Here is a 19,670-nt window from a genome sequence, read left to right as displayed (position 1 = left end):
TGTCCATGGATAGGGCAGAACCCACTGGATTTCTGCTCCATTTTGGTTTCAAACCTGTGGTCTCCAGCATTGCTGGCTGAATCACTCATCTGGAATTGAAGGTCATTAACAATTTTCAGAGGACACAGTTTAATTATTTTTACAACATTTGCTTTAAAACACACTGTATTCACAGATGAAGTGATGCCTACGCATTTTCAGTCCAGGACATATAATTAAAAAATTGTCTTGAATTTTCACATTTTATGGAATTAGGAAGTTTAGAAGCAATAACAGAAGCAGGTAAGACTTCCTGGCTTAGGAAAGCTTAGTTCTGTTGTGTTCACTTAGTTTTTCAAAGGTTTGTCCCTACTCAAGAGAGTACCGAAATTCAGGGACACCTGCTAAGGTTTAGGGAATTCATTGTCTGATTTTTTTAATACTTAATGTAGTATCCTGAAAGGGAGACAATGAATGATCTCAGCATTATGGTGACATGTTGAATGATGATCTTGTGCCACACTAATGGATGAACTCAGAGATCTAGTAAGTCATTTCCATCTGTCATTTCTATGATTCTTGCATTTTCAATGTGATGCAGTTCAAATGTTGCTGTCATACAGAGAGAAAGTAATCCAGAAATAAGTTTATTAGCTCTTTGGGGAGCAAGAATTCATGAATATGTGCTGAAGACTTGCATTAATCCATTCTGGAAGGCCTTTTATATGACACAAAAAGAACAGCATTTTTGCCTCCAGGATATAAAACAATGTTAGTTAAATTATATACATCAGAATGGAATAATATTAATGAATCTTTCATAGATTTCTTTTACTTTTTATACCTGCAGAGATTTTCCAATTACTTTATCATTTCCCAATAACCCTCTCTGTACCAATGTACAGAGCTAAGACTTGGGCATAATGCTACAGCTGAAGCATATGGTCATGTCAGTTCTGATGAGACTGCAGGAATACGACAATCCCATTTCATATATGTCAATGTATACACATTTAACCTTAACAAGAAAGGAAATCAAATTTAAAATAGCTTCCATCTAAAATATTTTCAGGACAGCATTTCTTCTGAGACACACTCAATACATCTGAATGCATTTAGGCTTTTAAAGTCTCACTGAGAAACAGCAGTAACAAACTATAGACTTCTTCAGTCTGCTTAGAGTGACAATAGACAAAGGCATGAAGGAATGGACATTTCAGGACTTGAACTTTTGTTTTGCCATCTGACTGATCATTAACAGCTTCAGCATTTATTTAAAAAGAAGCAGATAGGGAAACGGAAAAAAAATACCCCGAGTGAGTAATCTAACCTGAAGGGTACCATAAAAGCTGTGAAAGAAAAACATGGTAAGCAACATTTCAGAATAGTGTGCTGGATTATTTAAACCTTCAGCCAGTGTTCAGTGTAGACACTCATTTACTGATGATTTGCAAGGGATCTATCCTAGCTACATCTGGTTACATTGCATAAGTGAAAAACAAATTTAAAAATAAATTCTATCACATGCTATTGCCAATAGCATCCCTTCTTGTCCCTACACCACCTCAGTGACTAAATTATCAATGGACCATCATGTGTGATTGCTTTCTCCCAGCCCCTCTTCCCAGGGATGTGTGAGTTTGTGAAAACTCAGGGAAGTCTGTCTGACTGATGAGCAAGGACAGGGAAGCTGTGGGGAAGAAATGCCTGAAGCCAGAAGGACCTTGTTCCCCTCAGAGTCCAGCTGAAGTGCCTGGAAGATGCCGCTGGCTCAGCAGAGGTTTATGAGATGCTGTCTGTAGAAAGTTTTCTTTGGTTTTGTTTGGAAATAGAGCTTTTGCATTGACTTTGATACCTGCATACAGAATTGGCACAGGAGACATGTTGGTGCAGATGGGCCAGGTTATATTTCCTCCACCGAATGGCTCAGCTCAAAGGGACAATGTGCCCTGATCCTGCCACACAAAATGTTATCTCTTCCAGCTCTTCACAAATTCTGAGGCAAATTTTCTGTGATTTTGCCAAGAAGTGAAATTAGCAGATTTCACTGAAATATGTGAGCCAGTTGCTGATGATAAAAAATGTTGATCTCACAGAGAGAAATCACTAATGAGCAAGACATGAATCGAGCCAGCTACATGTAAGGTCAGAAGAGTGCGAGAAGAGACAGAGCTCTGTCAAACCTTTTGCAAAATTTTAACATCAGTCTAAGGTTTGTTCACAGATGCCATATAACATAGCAGCTGCTTAGAAAAGGACAACACTGGAGCCATACTAATTATTACTATATAGTTTGTAATTTTTTCTTTGCCTTGTTCTTTCATAAACACATTGGCTGAGAATCATTATTTCGCAGCTGCCAGATGCACTAAACCTCCCAGTACACTCGCACTCCCAGCTTTAGCTTGTTCTCAAAGAAAAGGGAAACACTGTAAGATTCAGTAAACAACTAGCCTGCAAACTGAAAACGCCCCAAAGTCCAGCCTGGTAAAGTCACTCACACAGGATTTAAATGAATTTGAGAGAGCAGTTCATAATTACATTTTTTGATCAGAGGAGGAAGCTGTAAAGTGTGTATTTTCATTGAATTTTCTTGGGCAAAATTAAGATTTTTTAAAATCTGACTTCTGAGTTTGTTAGCTTTTCCTGTGATACGTATGATGGCAGTGTTAGTCAATAATACTGCTCTTCCCAAGACAGAGGGGAAAAGATAACGGTTATCACAAAAGGGAAGGGATTTGGGGCAGCCACTGGACAGGAGCGCTCCTAAACTATAGGAAAGGCTAAATCTGGATCTGGCATTTATGGTTTCGGCTCATTTCCGGAACAAACAGTTCTGCTGTGCAGGCTGTAACAAAGGGATGAGTGATTAACTACAACGTGCTGGCCTAAAACAAAGCCATCTATTCTGTTTGGAAGTGGAGGTTCACTCAGGAGCCCACAGCAGGACAGGCTCCTGATTAAAAGCTGATCAAAGCCAGTGAGAGATTTCCAGTGGCTGTGGGTGGCCTTGAATCCAGATAAATTCCTCTCCATGCTTCAAATATGCCTTAGCTTCCCTCCAGACTTGCATATCAGCAAGGAGACATATTGGAGAAGCCCAGAGGAGAGGAATGAGACTGGTGGGGTTCAGCAAAAGCTCTGGGAGAGTCCAGTCTGCTTCCCCATCTTGCTAGCAGCATTCCTTTTCTCCTCAGTGTTGAGTTTTCCCCTTGCTCTCCAGACCTTTCTTTGGTCATGATATTGGGATTTAAAACATGCTGAAATTCCAATCCTTCCACATTTTTGCCTTGAAGACAACTATAAACAAAGATATGTTAACAAGATTCATACTCAAATGGATTATATGAGGAAATCATGGGGGAAACTGTGACAGTGATGCAAAAGCCTCTGTGTGAAAATCCACTGGGTAAGATGACTTTCAGAATTTTCTATGAATACCTCAAAACTATTCTTAAAACTAACGCTTTCAACCAACAGCTGCTCACAACTGGGGAGTTTATAGGTCTATTATAAGCCTGCCAAAAGTACTGTGGTCACAGTAAAATCCAAATAGCCTCTCAGAAAAAAATCCACATTGGGACAAAATGAAATAAGCTTGGTTTCTATGACATTTGGAGGGAGAAGAGTGAAAGAAAATTCAGTGCATAACTATTGCCATCTGCCATGCTAGGAGTCAGTATTTTCACATCCAAAGATAAAGAACAACATGCTGATACAAGGTTCTTACTCGTGACTGCAAGTGGCTATTTTGAGGAAGCGGTTGGTTGTGAATTTTAACATTAAAATCTAACTTTAAATTAGATCACAAATCATAACTTTCAAGGTAAGCACCCAAGGACATTAGAGAGGGAAGACGCAAGGTCCTGACTGCACTGTAGGCCTTTGCACAGTTCCCAGCAAAGAGGAAAGGAAGAAAAAATAAAAAAGTAGGGGGAAATAAAGAACTACACTATGAGCACAGGCAATGATTCAGCCCAAGGATAAATTTATACTGCAGCCCAGAACAGAAATGGGATAAAAGTCTCACACAAACACCCATATTTCCGCAGTTGCTATTAGAACTTATAGTATAAACCTGACTCCATACTAAGGTTTCACAGTGAAAACTACCTGGGATCTAAATTTTCAGGGATGCTCCCCAGGCTCAGGAGCCTGGCAGAAGAGGAGGGGGTTCACCTAAGAAAAGAGCTTTACATTGATCTCTGTTGTGCTGAAGACCATTTCTCCTGTTATCCAGACCACAATAGGACAGTGCAATCTGAAGAGCTATTTTCTTCTGCTGTTCAAAACCAACTGGACTGGACTTTGAGACCACTCCCAGTATCTATCACAGGACAGATGAACACCGCAGTTTCCTCAGGCAGGCCATTCTGATCTTTTGCAGACGTTGGTCTCTGCTGGTTTTTTGGCAGCAGCTCTGAATCTCTTGCCAGGTCAAACAACCTGCGAGCAGCATTTCTCCATTGCCATTCCCTATGCCAGGCTCATGGTCCTGATTTTTTGTGCTTACTGCTCATCCCAGGCCATTGTGCTCTCTGACATTGCTGTGGGACTCAGCTCAGGCTCAATGATTCTTGCAAGGTAAACAAGGGCATAGACAATATACTAAAGAGTTCAACTAATTCAGGAATAACCCCACTATTAGAGCTGTTTGTTCACAATGAAGGAAAGGATGTGGGTAGAGGTTAAGAGCAACAATGAACATCTAATGAACACAGTTCTGCCAGACTGATGTGACATGCTGTGTTGACTCTTCCGGAGAGTGTGGGTATGTGTCTCTGTGTGTGTGTGTGAGAGAGAGAGAGAGAGAACACACACATCCTGAAGAATTCTGAAATACAGAACCTTTATGGCCCCAGAAATTTCACTGTAAAAATATGTATACATTGAAATCAGAACAAAAACCCATGGGGCCAAATTTCTCCTTTTTCTGGAAATCTCAACCTTGACATCTTTGGCATCTCACCAAGAAAATATTTACTTTGTGTATGGCATGTTGTGATCCTAATCCTTTAAACCTGATTTTGACCAGTGTAATATACTGCATCAGTCTTCCCTGTCTACATAAACACGTAGCTGAGGTCATATTTCTTTTGAGTGTACATCAGAATATATCACTTGCTTTAACAGGGACAAAAGCCAAGTTTCTTTGCTGGCCAGTGACAAAAGCTGCATGTAATTTTCAGACACTTAAAGTGTAAATGCTCAGCTGGTTCAGAGTGTCACACGGGCCCCTGCTCTAAAAACCAGTCTAGGTAAGAGATTAAGATATCTTGTCAATTCATATACAGAAGATTCTTACAAGGAGCACTTGCTGGTGTTAACATATTAAGAAATTCTGGTGCAAGACACAGTTAGGAAGAGTCCTTTACTGCAAGTAGATTTTCCAATGGCAATATGATGACTGAACCAAAGGATGGCATTTTGACAAGGCTATCAAAAAGTAACATGGCTAGAAAAAATTTTAAAATACTATTTATCTTTGCCACATTGAGTGAGAAGTCATAACATTTGAAATAACTACGAGTGTCGGTGTGTATTTGTCAGTTTATTTCTAGGTAAGCAAGGTCAATGACATCGTAAAAGAAATGTCAAAGGCCTCCCTTGAGGACAGTATACAACTCTGATCATTTACATCCAAGACATACAAATAACACAGAAGTCAGAGTGGCACTCTAGATCACAGGTGATATTTGACAAAACTACCTAGAAAGACTTCAGAACCAAAATTCTCATCTCCAAAAACATTCTGACCTTCAGTTTTTACATGGTTGTGCAAGTCATTGGATTAAAGCTGTAAGTCACATTAGACCATCAATGCTATAGCAAAATGCCACCAAAAACCAAGGTCAAGCAATGTTTGAAGTTTTCTTATACCAAAAGCTACAGGTGAAAAAATTAGAGGAGGTTTCACTTCAATGAATCCCTTGTGCGCCTAGGACACTTCAAGCATGTTACAGAATTTTACTGTCTTTCCTCATTGTATGTGTTCCCATCTCCTTTGAATGGATACCAACTTCTGACTCAAATGGAACTTCAAAACAGACTTTTATTTGGAACAATAACTTTGCCTCAAAAAGCATAATAATATCTTGCTCAATTTACTCACAGCAACAAAACCCAATTAATGATTCAATCTGTGCCAAAATGAAAAGCTGGGTTGGTTGAGGTTTTTTGTAGAAAAACCTGTTAAGGATTTCATACAACTGCAAAGAGTTTTGCTCTCTGTAGCTACATTTACTCCTCAAATTATCAGAGATAGTATGAGATTCTAAAACAGAGAGAAAGAAAAAAAATAGACCATCACCAGAGGAAAAATAACTAGTATTGTTCTCTAGCAACATAGCAACTGTTCGTAATTCTGGTCATTGCAACACACAAGTAACCACTCTACTCTTCATACGATATGACACACTCATACTGTCAGTGATACTCCTCCCATCTCAAGAGGATTATTTTGTATTTCTTTCTGAGGTCTTTTCAAAAGCAAATATTTGTTCCCATTCTGCACATCCTGAGTCCTGATCTCAAACTCTTTTGCTAGGAAAGCATGTTCTGGTGTATGTTCTTTTGTATGAATAATTTCTACAGTAATCTACTTTCCTTTCCCCACATGACTGGATTAAAGTTTTATGGGGCCCAGGGTAAAACCAAACAATAAGAATAATCTTACTGTCATCGTCACCAAGACTTACAGTGATTCTGTTTTCATGTTTTCCTCAGTCCAACCTTTTCCTCCTCCCTTTTTAGACAATTAATTTCTCTACTTGCTGTCCCTCAGTCTGAAGTCTTCCCTGCTGCTCACATGAAAGAGTGTGAGTTACTGACTGTTGAAAATTTTAGCTGAAATGCAGCCAGGTCAAGATGAGGTTATATAAAAGTCTAAAGGCAACTTTTTTAGGTCACATTCTCAGCAGTGCATATTCCAAATGTTTCAGTAAGCAGACTGCACTTAACACTCTAGCTGACAGTATTCATTAAATTAATACAGGGTCTATAGACAGTTCTTAAAGTGCTTTTCCACCATTCACACCCTATAAGCACATGCTGTACTTGTACCATTCCCAGGCTACCTATACAGCCAGGAATTTATTTGTACTCAGGCACAGGAAAGAAGAAACTTTAAAGTAGTTGTTTTTCCCAAAATTATTTTACAACAAAGCTATGTCTTTTGTTTTGTTTTTTTTTTTTTCCCCCTCTCTCTCTATGGCAATTAACTAGCCTTTCAAATTATAAACAAAACTAAAAGCCTTGTCATTCTAAATACATTGTTTGTTTTCCTTTCCTAACACCACTGCATGTGCTAACTTTCATCACTGCAAAGAATTCCCAGTACACAGAAGGAGTTTACTTGGTTTTTTCCTTAGTAAAATGGCCTTTACAGTATTTTTGTTAAGCATTCTTATGATTAGAGATTTATCTGAACATTTAGATTTTAAACCTCTTGGGAATGTATTCAGTTTGTTTGCAAGTCCTAAGAAAACACGGGCATTTGCTCATAGCTTCAATAAATTAAATAGAGCCTATGAGTGTAGCCATGAAAAGACCAGAAAAGACTAGAGCAACAATATAGGTCTAACACTAGCTGCAAAATTATCCTTCCGCAAAAATTACCACATTTTCCTTGTGCACTTCTTCACATAATAAGCTTATGTAATCCCATACCACATGGCTGCAGATATTCTTTTTTACCTAATGATCCATATGTTCATGAGAATATTACAGCATTTTATGAGTTTAGGGTGCACAGTCTTACTTCAGACCCAACTATACATCACTCACTGTTCTGTGGTAGGTTTTTCAGATAAATTGGTCTGACTACAGTTTCACATGATACATATAGCCAAACTCTTTTCTAGAATTTCAATAATGAGTTCCATTTCCAGCTGAAGACTAAGCTCTGAGGAACAAATTATTTTCTCAGTGAAAACTTGGAAAGAGAACGTAACCCAAAGCAAAATACAAATAACAGCAAAAAAGTGAATTCTGTCACTTGATCATCAGGTCAAAAAAGGTCACTACAACCACACATATCAGCTTTCTGGTCTTACTAGATTAACACTCCAGTATCATTCCCTATAATTTTCTTAGCATCACATCCTATATGAGCACTCAAAAAAGAGGAGACAATAACAAACAGCTCCTGTAAGCATGATTCAGATTGTCCTTCGGGATCACATTCCAGGCTGCTGGTTACAGCTGCTATTCCTGTCCTCATTGGTAACTCTCTGAACCCCTAAAGATATACCCCAAGAGGGGGCACAGTTAGTAGCCTGGCAGTTGGAGCTGAGCAGAGAATTCAGAATGAGAAGCCTGCAAAACACCCAGTTGAATTCTGGACTGAGTATAGAAACTGATTTCTGCCTTAAAAATATAAAGCATGCAAAAAGCTGCAGGCTCATCACTATTGTCAAATATTTAATCAAAAGTATTTCCCCGTGCAAGGTTTTTGTGCAAGAGAGGTAGAGCATTTCAAAGTACAAAAGAGCTTACATACAAATTTTTTTTACAAAAAGGGAGGTGGGTGGGAAAGGCTTGCTCCTTTCCCTGCTTTCTGAAAAGTCATCTTCAACTCTCCCACCTCCCAGACACCTCCCTGAGCTTTCAGTTCTTGATCATGTTTCATTACCTCACTCCAGACATCTACATAAGGTTTAAACTTTGCAGTGCAGTTCAGCTTAAGCCTCCTCACTCCTTCCAATGCCAGCAGCATTGTTTTTTAAATCAGCTTTGTAAAGAACCCCTACAACTCATTACCCTCTTTTTTTCTGCTGGCTTTTGACAGAAATGGAAAAATAGAAGTCTGGTGGAATCTATAAAAGTGATGCATTATTTGACAAAGAGATAATTTTTCAACCTCTTTGAATTCATAACAGCATCATATCTTTGATATGCTATGTGTATTTCATGACTATTCTACTGTTCATGCTATGGTACTCGCTGCAGAGATGGGTAATCTGAGGTATGGAAAACTGACTCGGCTTGCCACACGGCAGCCAAAGCAAGGGAATGGCAGGGACCAGCCGTGTAGGATGTTCATCCTTTGTACTCCCACCAAATCCTCCCATAAATCTTCTCCCCTCTTCCCTTCCTTTTTCCCACTCAATTTCAAATTTTTCACTGCCTACCTGACTTTACAGTTACTCATATTTAACCGAAAACCTCTGAGGTGGTTTTGCTGCTAGACAAGTTTATGTTTTAATAATTGGCTATGCAGAATTGCACAAGCTGAACAGACAAGGAATTAAGTACAGAAACAACATTCCAAAACAGAGTGATCTTCCCACTGTAGAAATAAAAATGGTAATTAAAGAGGAGTTTTGCAATTATAAAAATGCTTTTACTATGAAAAGGAAATAAATGAAAATACTCCTGGTGTCGCTAACATCCTTGCATGATGAAACAACAAGCTAGAGTTCTTAAAGCATTGTTTACAGGGAGAAAGTAATAAGCCAACAGGCTCTACAAGCAGATGAATTACTATACATGAGTTAGCATCCCCTCCATAAATGTATCAATGCATGCATTATAAATACTGTCAAAATTTCCCTTTTGTGGTTGCAAGTGGTATGCCAATTAAAAACCCCACAACATTTATATACATACTTTCTGCATTTCAGTCGTATGTATTCAGTTATACAGTGTTTTTTAACCTATTAATATACTCAATATCTTGTTTACATATGAAGTTCAAAACACAGAACATCTTTTTTGAATGAAGAAAACTTCTCATGTTTCCTTTCCACCAAGGCAAGATGTGGTTAGCGATAAGTTCCTCTTAATAAGGATGTCATTTCAGACAAAAAATAGTGTTTTGACTGACAATCTACCATGCATGAAAAACATGTGGGTCATGATGTAGTCAATAGCAGTTAGCTCATTCAGGGTCAGGTGCCAAAATCGTGGTCATAACTGGTACAGCAACATCTGACAACTATCACATTCTAATTTGTTAAAGCTAATCCTCCCTCATAATCTTATGGTCATGCACGTTAGGGTGCAAAAAGGTGTGCAGAAATCCCTGTTTCCAGTTTAATTTCATATATTCAGTTTCCTGTTTCCAAAATCCAGAGACCTGAGCTGCTCAGAGAATTCCTCCACAACCATGCCTTTCCTCAACATATTATGGGCAATGAGGTTTGGGTTTGTGCGTGTTTTTTTTCCCTTCAGCCTACATGGGCTACCTGACATCAAACATCTCCCAACAGAGAAAAAAAGAAGATGTGAAAGAAAATGGCTATTTTTTCATACCAATCATATATTCCACTGACTTTTCAGTTTCTGTCTCCTGAAAGTTCTGATTAAACATGACTTCCTACTTGTTCGTGCAGTGGTTATGTTGTATGGAGTATCACTGGCTCAGAAATAAACATCTTGTCAAACACAGAGCAACACAAACTGATTTATTCAGCAATACAGGGGCAGTTTCTAGCAAATGACAAACTAAAAAGCTACACACAGATTTATTAACCCAAGAAAATAAATGCCTTCCTGATTTTAATATTTTTTGTCTATTTTTATCTAAAAGTAGAAATACTCTTTATCTCTCCCTGAGGATATATACTTTATTAAATGCAATATATCCATACTTTATTTGCTTATGTTTCTGCAAGTGAATTGGAGGCTGTACTTTATCCCTGGCTTGTGAGTATTGTTCATGTTCTGAAATACGTTCTAGTAGTTCTGGTTTTCTTGCATCTGTATGTTAAATAATATTATCTCTTTAGCATGGCAAAAAATTTGTTCACAGTCACAAAGTCAGCATTTGGTTTTGTTAGGGCTGTTAGCGTATGGAGTATACGAGTATATGGAGTAGGAAGGGCTGTAAGAGGAAAATATATATACTGGAATTCACACAGTGCCTACATTTGTTTCTCAATAGGTAAACTCAATTACGAGAGAGAAAACAGGAAGATAGAATTAAAAATGTCCAAAAAACAGATAGGCCCTTTGGATCAAGAGTGACGTCTTTTGAATCTGTACATGCCTGTGAATGTGAGCAAGGATACGAGATGTGCACACATGCATGCCAGAGTTAGCAATCTATGGGAGTATCTCTGCATTGGTGAATCAGCTCTTTTAATACGTACATTTAGCACCACTCTGCACAGGGAAACTTCAGGCAGGTAAAAGCTCCTAATAGAAAATTGCAGTTGGTATCTTCAAATCTTGATGCTTATCGCTTGTGAAAAATGTTAGGTGGCCAGCGTGAGGCAGTACCGTGCTCCATCTACCCATCGAGGATAAGACTGAAAACAAAGATTCAGTGTTTGCCTAAATGGACAGTGGCGACAATCTTGTGTTAACTCCTCTCACTGCCTGAGCCAGCCAGACGTGCACCAGCTGCTCTATAGAGACGCTGCCGGTTAGTGCTGTGCCTCAGCTAATAAGCATTGCTGCAAGGCTGTATATTTTACTTCAGACCTTTTGCCAAGACATAAGATAGTGTGTACTTGCAGATACAGACACTCAAATTACATTCCAGTTTCTGCTCTGGCTAGATGTTTTCAGATAGGTTCCTTTGGTCAAAATTTTCCAGCCAATTCAAGCTTGGACGCCTTCAACACTGCAGAAAATCAGGCTTATTCTTAGGAAGCAAATCACTTACATTTGGCTGATACATCCAAGCCTGTTTTGCAGGAACACAAAACCTGCACTGTCTTGTTTTGAAAACGTTACTGTCAAAACCTCCATGTCTCTAATTTCCACCTCTGCAACTGAACACTATAACACTCTACAAATATTTAAAGAATATTCTTGAATACTTCTGTAATAAATGCTGTAAGACTGATAACCATTTCCAAGCAGAAGGACAGGCTTTCCTGGCTTGCTCTGTGCAGGTATATCAGATTCTTGGTCTTCACTTACGTTGACAAAGTTGGCTAAAACCATGTTCACATACAAAGAGCTCTACCCTATAAGCAGTCTTGTATGCAAAATAGCTAAGGTAAAATTAATCACAGCGAAGACCAGATAATCAAATACAACATGAAAATAACTGGCAAGACAACAAAAATCATTGATAGGTCTTGAGGTCTGTTTTAAACCACAGGCAGAATACAGACTAATGATATGACAGTGTTGTAAAACTAAAATTAAAGAAAAAGTGAACCACTGTCATGCCAGCATATGACACCAGGAATATTCTATATAAAAGACAGTATTGTATTTCTCCACTAAGTCTTATTAAGGCTGAAACATTGCATTGCATAAGAGGTTTGGTTACAATGCTTTTTAAAAAGCTAAAGAAAATCTGGATAAAGTCCAAAGTGGAGGAGAAGAAGTTCAGAAAATATGACCTATGAAGAGAGATTGAAGAAATTGGGTTTGTTTAGTCTAGGAGACTGAGGGGAGATACGATAGCAGGCTTTCATGTGTGAAAGATTGCTTGTAAGGGACAGTAACCAATCTATGTCTACTGAGGAAAGGACAAGAAGAAATCAGAGCAATTTGCAATAAAGCAAGCCATGTTGGGAAAGTACTTCTACAAGTAGAGAGATGTAAGCAAACTGCATATGGAAGCTGTGGAATTTTATTGAATAAAAGGTTTACAAAAACAGATTGGTCAATTATCGCTTTGGGATAGTCTCTTATACTTGAGCCTGGTTTATTGTACAAGACTGGATGAAACAAATAATCACCTGAGATCTCAATCCCATTTTTCTGTTCTTTTCCCTCACATTGCTGCTCTCATTCTAGAATACTGTCTACAACACAGAATTTTTACAAAACCAAGTAGTAGTTTGGGTTCATTCATACTTGTATGCCACGTTGCATATCTTCTCATTTCATATCTTTGCGCTCTGACATGCCATTTGACAGCCCTAGTTCCTTCTCAAATTGACAGCCTCATCTGTCTACTCTACATCCTCAGTTTCCTGCTAACTTCATCTGCATGTTGTCTGGGCATAAAGAAGCAAACATCAGGGCTGTTTAAGAGTGCGTGCAAATAAAAAGCATGGATGGAGCAGCTGAGTGGCCACCTGGCAGCTGACAAGTTCATAGAAGCTGCTGACTGACACCATTATCTGTGTAATTTAGGTTGTCTTTCTTTACTCAGCTGCCAATTTTCATGTGACTTGTTAGAACTTCCTTAGGATTTCTGCTCCTCTGCCAAATTTGTGTTTGACTGTGTTTGAAAACACATTTAAAATTATCAGGTGTGGAGAAAGAGAGAGGTCGTTTACACAGATACAGTCAAATAGACACAGAGCATGATCACGTATGTCTCATTTCCTTACAAAATTTAGGAAAAAAAAAAAATCTACCCCTACTAACTCCATTCAAATCAAAGATAAAGTAATTTGGACATCTATGTTCTCAAGTCTTAGCAACTATTTCCACTGATGCATTCATTAGACATCTATGTTCTCAAGTCCTAGCAACTATTTCCACTGATGCGTTCATTAGACCAAGGTGCTTGCTCACAAACGGAGACTGTAAAATAATATGCTGGGCTGTGAATTTAAAGCCCACATGTCCCACATTTCCTAGAGGATTTCCCTAATACTGAGTGAAAGAGTCACTAGTCAGAGCTGTTGTGGAGCAGTGATTGTGCTTTAGTTCTTTTTGTAGACCAAGCCTTTAGCCTCAAAAGAGCCATAGGAAGCTTTCTTCACTAAAGTTAAAACAATCAGGTTTCTCTAATGTTACTGGGAATTACCAGATTGTCCTGTTTCAGATATTCAAAGTTTTGTTTCAGTGAATGTAGAGGCAGTTGGGTAGCAGGAAATATTAGTTGTATTTTTTCAGGGGAGAGGAGGAGGTATGTGCTACACATCACACTTGTTTATCTCCTGGATGACTCTCTCCAGAACAGCTTACTCTACCCCACATGCTGTGCAGCTAGGCAACACTAGGATATTAAACAAACGGCGAAGACAACTTTCGCAAAATTTCTTCCCACTCCCAGTAGTAATACGACACAATTTGGGAGATGACTGTAATTGCTATAGGTACTATGCTATATGTGATTTGAATTTAGAAGGTGTGAGTCACAACAGGCTGCAGTTCTAATAAAGCAGCATAAAAACCTGATTCTGAAGAATTTTATTCATGGCAGTAGTCTTCCTTTATGTAAGCAATTCAACAGGGCTAACAATGGATCTAAAAACTACAGGACTGAGAAAGGTTTTGCAGGATACATCATGACCTCTGGGATAAAGAAAAGGCTAGACATAATCTGAAATTGCAAGAAATGTGTCTATATTTCCTATGCACTTTCCATCTCGTGTATGTACACTACACAGCTTGCAGTTCCATTAAGTAGCAAACTGCATGGGAGTTTCAACTGGGGCGTGTCAAGGATTCTTAGTCATAAACTTCACAGATCATTTTATTTGCTCAAAATAATCTCTTGGCAAGACATCTTACTTCCCTGCCCCCAAGGCATTGTTTGTAATAAAAGCCTGCAAATAACTATACCAGGCAATTCTGTTATTCAGTCTCCTTCCTCAACATGAAACAGAATCTCTTCCAGTCTGTGTTCTTCCTAAAGTGTCTGCTGTTACTCTGTATGTGCTTGTTGTGCAACCACTGCTGTGTCAAACTGCTGCAGATACTAGTGCAGAATAAAGGAATTACTAAATGTTCATACTTTTTATTCGCTCAGGAGTGAAGCTCAGCATTTGCCCTATCTTGTTAATCTAGACCAAGTTCACACAGATAACCTCTAGTATATGATGTTCTATCAGTTTTTGTGAAAGTAGAAAAAAGCAGACAGCTACATATGTTGTGGTAACAGGGGGAGGACTTTGGAAATTACAAAACAGGCTTTTTATTGTATATTTCAGTCCCTTCTAGACACTATATTTAAGCAATCTTAGAAATTCTCAGGCACATCACTTCCTAGCACAAACATAATCTTCCTTCTCAGGAACACATTACTGTTTATTCATCACTACTCCTGGTTATTTTAAATACATACCTTTCAAGTTGTGTAATGACAGCACAGTCCTTTTTTAATATACATGTTATTCACTTTCTCTACCACATGGCTGCCAGCAACACCCAGCTATGTATTGCACAGATCTTTCAATGCCTTTTACCCTGATGCTTAAAAGATATTATGCAATATTAGGTAATGACATTATTAAGACTGATCTATTGGACCCATGAATAATTGATTGCTTGTGCCTAATTAAAAGAAGACAGGAACAGAGTAAAGGTTTGTATGTGATATGGCCTGTTGTTCAAAAGTGGTTTCATGTTGTGGTAAAATGTCTACGTTCTGTCTTGTGTATAATCAAGCTTTGCCTGATTGTGTAATAAAAATTAAATGCTGGAGACAAGAGGTGCTCTGTTTGATAGGTGAATGTAAACTTAAGTCTCTTTTTTACTTCATCTGTGATTATCTTGAGAGCAATATAAACTCTGCAGATGCTTGTTTACAACACACAAAAACACACTGCGACACAGACTGTGAAGAGATGCAAATGAGCAGCTTTCGTTCACTTCAGGGGATCAAAGGCCCCACTATATAAATGTATAAACATATGTACTTATGCTCACCTCTGCTGAGTAAATCATTTGAAAACGCATGTCCACAGGTATGCTCTGAATTCTAATGAAAACCGACGAAATTCTACCATGCACTTGAATTTGAATGCATGCTCTAACAATTCACTGACTGGAAATACCTTACTGGGGCAGAGACAAGGTGCCTATATCTAAGGTTACCTTTGATCTACTACTGACAAAGGAAGTACATGAAAAAGCCTTTTGATAGGGAATACTAGTTTTTTTCCTCTTTATTCCTTCTTAGACAAAGGAAACACACTCCAACTTTGAAGTACCACAAACGTTTATAGTTTCAGGAATAGAGTGTTGGGGTTTTTTTGCTTCATATTGCAAATCCTAACTATTTCTTAAAAAGAAATGCTTTTTCATTCTAGGAAAGAAAAGCTTAAAAATTATTGAACGGCTTCAGTTTTTCTCTGGTATTACCATAGCACAAAGCTGTATGCAACTCCTGTAAGAAAATCCTATCACTACAGTTAATTCCTTTAAAGCATATTCTTCTCGTCAAACTGAAGTACCTTTTGCCAACCCCTAAATCCATCTAAGAGTAAACAAATGTGCTGTGCACTCTTTGTAATTCAGAAGAAATTCAGCTACAAATATCTCTGCTTATTAAGGGGTTAAGGCTCAGCTCAATAAGCTAGCTGTCCATTAATCAGACATCGCAATTTCCCACACGTTTTTTGATAGGAAAAAAAGGTCTGCATTTGATGCAAAAACTTCAAAGACAAAAAATATCCAATCTGATTTGTGCATGCATGCAGCTTACAGCCACACTCTGCATAGGGAATATGCCTGCAAAGAAAGAACACAGATACGCAGGGCATCCTTGTCAAGCACATACACACAAACATATTTTTAACCATAATTTGTGTAGAGTGACCCTTTCACAGACGTGACATAGATTTGCTGAACAACGATGACCTGGATTCCACCCCAGGGGAAACGGGTACTGCCTTGCATTCAAACCCACGCTCCTCCAACAGCTATCGGTTTCCTCTGTGAGCAAACCATTGGTGTCTTTCCTGCAGCACAGTGAACACCAATAGAGCATATGCCACAGAAAGTCGTAAATGGTGAGGTCTCTCTCATCTGACTTTAGCCACTAGAACTATACTAGTTAGCTGTTCCTTTAGGAAACACAGAGCACCTCTAGGAGGGGATTCATACCCCGAAATAAATGAGATCTTCTGAAGATTCTACTTAACAGAGGAAGGACCTAAGCCACAGATGTGGAAGAAAAAGTCTACCTTCCATGTGGCAGGCAAAATGAATTCCACCAAAAAAATGCACAAAATTGTTTTGGCTCATTAAAAACCTATTAGGTCTCTGCTAAATTGTAAAATAATAATAATAAACAACTCAACTCTCTGTATCTTCAATGCTGTGCCTTGAAGTTGATATTTCATATATTGATATGTTTCTATACATATACTTTATACCTTAATAAAAGGCATATTATATACTTTTAAAGTTCTCCTTCTATGTGACTAAAACGTGATAAACTGGTGTGAATTGTTTTAATACCATGCATTTCGGTAGCATCATTCCAATGTACATTGTCCCTCCTATTACCCCTAAACTACAGTTTCACCATAAGTTATTGATTCTTTTTTCTATATGTAACTTTAAATTAAAAAAAAAAAAAAACTCTTTCTGTGTGCTAGGGGATAACATTATAAAGACATTCTAGATAGCAGGTCTTACCTAGAGAAAAGTTCACTTCTTCTGTTATAGCTACTTTGCATTGCTTTGTGGTTTGCCCTAGAATCAAACCGTACTTGAAACCACACTGATTGATTCTTTTTCTAAATTTACGTATTATCGTCCTGACAGATCTACTATTCTTTCTTGTACTTATGGACATGAAATACTGTGTGATATGATACAATGTGATATAATATGATACAATATCATGTGATGCATTATGATGACATGATACAATATATGATATGATAGCACATTCGCTTTGCTCTTCAGCTTTCCACTGAGATTCATGGAATCAGAGAGTCATTTTAGTTGGAAGAGGCTCTCACAATCATAGAGTCCAATGAAGAAAGAGGACATGGAAGGGAGCAAAATAATCTCAACTAGTATAAAATGTGAGCTATTACTGAGTTCAGACAAGTTGAAGATCCAGCTCTATGTTTCTTCAGATTTTACTTCCGACATTGGCACTTCAGAAGCCATACTCTTATCAATAGTTCCATCCCAGCCCTCCCACCGAAAATTAATCTGTTTGTTCAAGTTAATAAAGAGTTTATAAAAAGATTGGACATTTTTCACTTAAGGCTTTATGCAGTAAGCAAAATTATCCTGTGCACAACAACTGCAAGAGTCCAGATTACTTCTACATATATCACTGATTAAATGCATGGCACTGCAATAGGAATTAATTATTCGAATTCTGAGGGTATCATGAACACATTAACGAAGTCTGAGACAATGATTAAAATGGAGTGAGACCACATTTACATTCACAGAGATGAAACCATTTGTTCCCCAAATACTTACTGTATGTCCATTACTTTTTTCAACTACTTTACAGTCTTGAAGCAATACTAAGAAACTTTGGACGTCTAAATACAATCCGCAATGAATATTCAACCAAAATATAAAAGGATCCTGAACTCAAAAGAAAGTAAGGAAAAGGACGTGACTCCGGAATTCATGGCAAGAGAGTGAACCATAGATTAAGCACATAAAACATCCATGCACTCCCAAAACCTGGCTACCAGTTTTAACAGAGTTCACTTTCTTGAACACATCCAAATGACAACAGGTAAGTTCCACTAAAAGTGTTTCAACAAGTCAGTCATCTCTTGCCTACTAATGTCAAATTCTGGCATCAGCTACATGGGTATAAATTGGCGTTAGATTCACAGAAGTCATCAAAGCCAGGTTTACACACTGTGATAAGAATTTGAACTTGGAAGTGTAGGATGTGCTGAAATTATAGGTCAGATTTTGACTTCAATCATTGTGGTGTATTTCTGGTGCAATGAGATAGTTCAAAATTGAATCCATGTTTTAAAGGCATTCTTTAAAATTTAAAGATGGATCCAAGTTACAAAATCTCACAATACCCATCAAGCTGGAGTATTCTGATAAAAGATTACAGATTCATCCACACACCTTTGGATGAAATAAAAGATAAATTTTGGACATGTTTTTTTCATTTTGAAGTGGATGGTTCCTGGTTGCTGGCCCAAATCTCCTGACTTAATATAAAAACACTTCTGAGGTTCTCTCACTGCCTTTCAAATCCAACCTCAACTTGACTTACTGCCACATGAAGAAAAGCCTGAACACAACATCCCTGAACACAACTCACTGGTATGTAAAGGGCTTAGTGAGCTAACCACTGAGAATTACCTGTGAATTAAACCTGTGAATTAAACCTGGCCAGGTAGGAGCAGTCAGTGTCTCTTTGTTGCTCGCTCACTGATTTTTTTTTTTTTTCCTGACAGGGTTCTCATCATCACCATCATTTCTCTTCTCTCTCAGTTTTTTATCTTGAGACACTTAAAGATTTTCTTCTATGAATCATTATACAATAAAGAGGCCTGCTTCAGATGGTACACTCTATCTCTTAAGTTAAAAGGGTAGACAATCATCTTGGCTTTACCCTAACATACACAACTCTGCAGCTATCTCGTTCTTTGGGTCAAGAATTTCCCAAGGCATTTCCAGGGATAATCTACAGAGCAGTAACACCTTCTCATACATTAGCCAGTCCGATTGCCTGATGTGTTTTACAAAGTTCAGTTTAGAGTCCAACTCAGTCACTGCTTGGGATTGCCAAGCTTATTCCAATTTTCCCTCCCCACACACGCAATCGCCTGACGAGAGCCTTCTCATTCGCTGACACTCGGCTTTCCATGGGAGCACATGCCAAGAATACAAAGGCTGGGGAATGCAGAGGAATTAACCATTTTTGGAATTTGATTACTTCAAAGCTGTTTGACACACTCAAGTTACTTTTGGTCACACAGAGTATGACATGACGTAGAGAACCTGCCTTTTTAACCTTTAGAAGCTTTCCTCTTACCTGAAATCGGATTACGTGGGAAATTCTTGGCTGAAGTAGCATTAATCATTTTGTTCATTAAACAAAGCTGCTGCTGGAGATTCTCAGCAGCAGAACAGTGTTAGTTACTTCATTCCGT

The sequence above is a fragment of the Patagioenas fasciata genome, chromosome 5 (assembly GCF_037038585.1).
Source record: "Patagioenas fasciata isolate bPatFas1 chromosome 5, bPatFas1.hap1, whole genome shotgun sequence".
Classification (NCBI taxonomy): Eukaryota; Metazoa; Chordata; class Aves; order Columbiformes; family Columbidae; genus Patagioenas; species Patagioenas fasciata.
Note: the sequence above shows the minus strand (reverse complement) of the source record.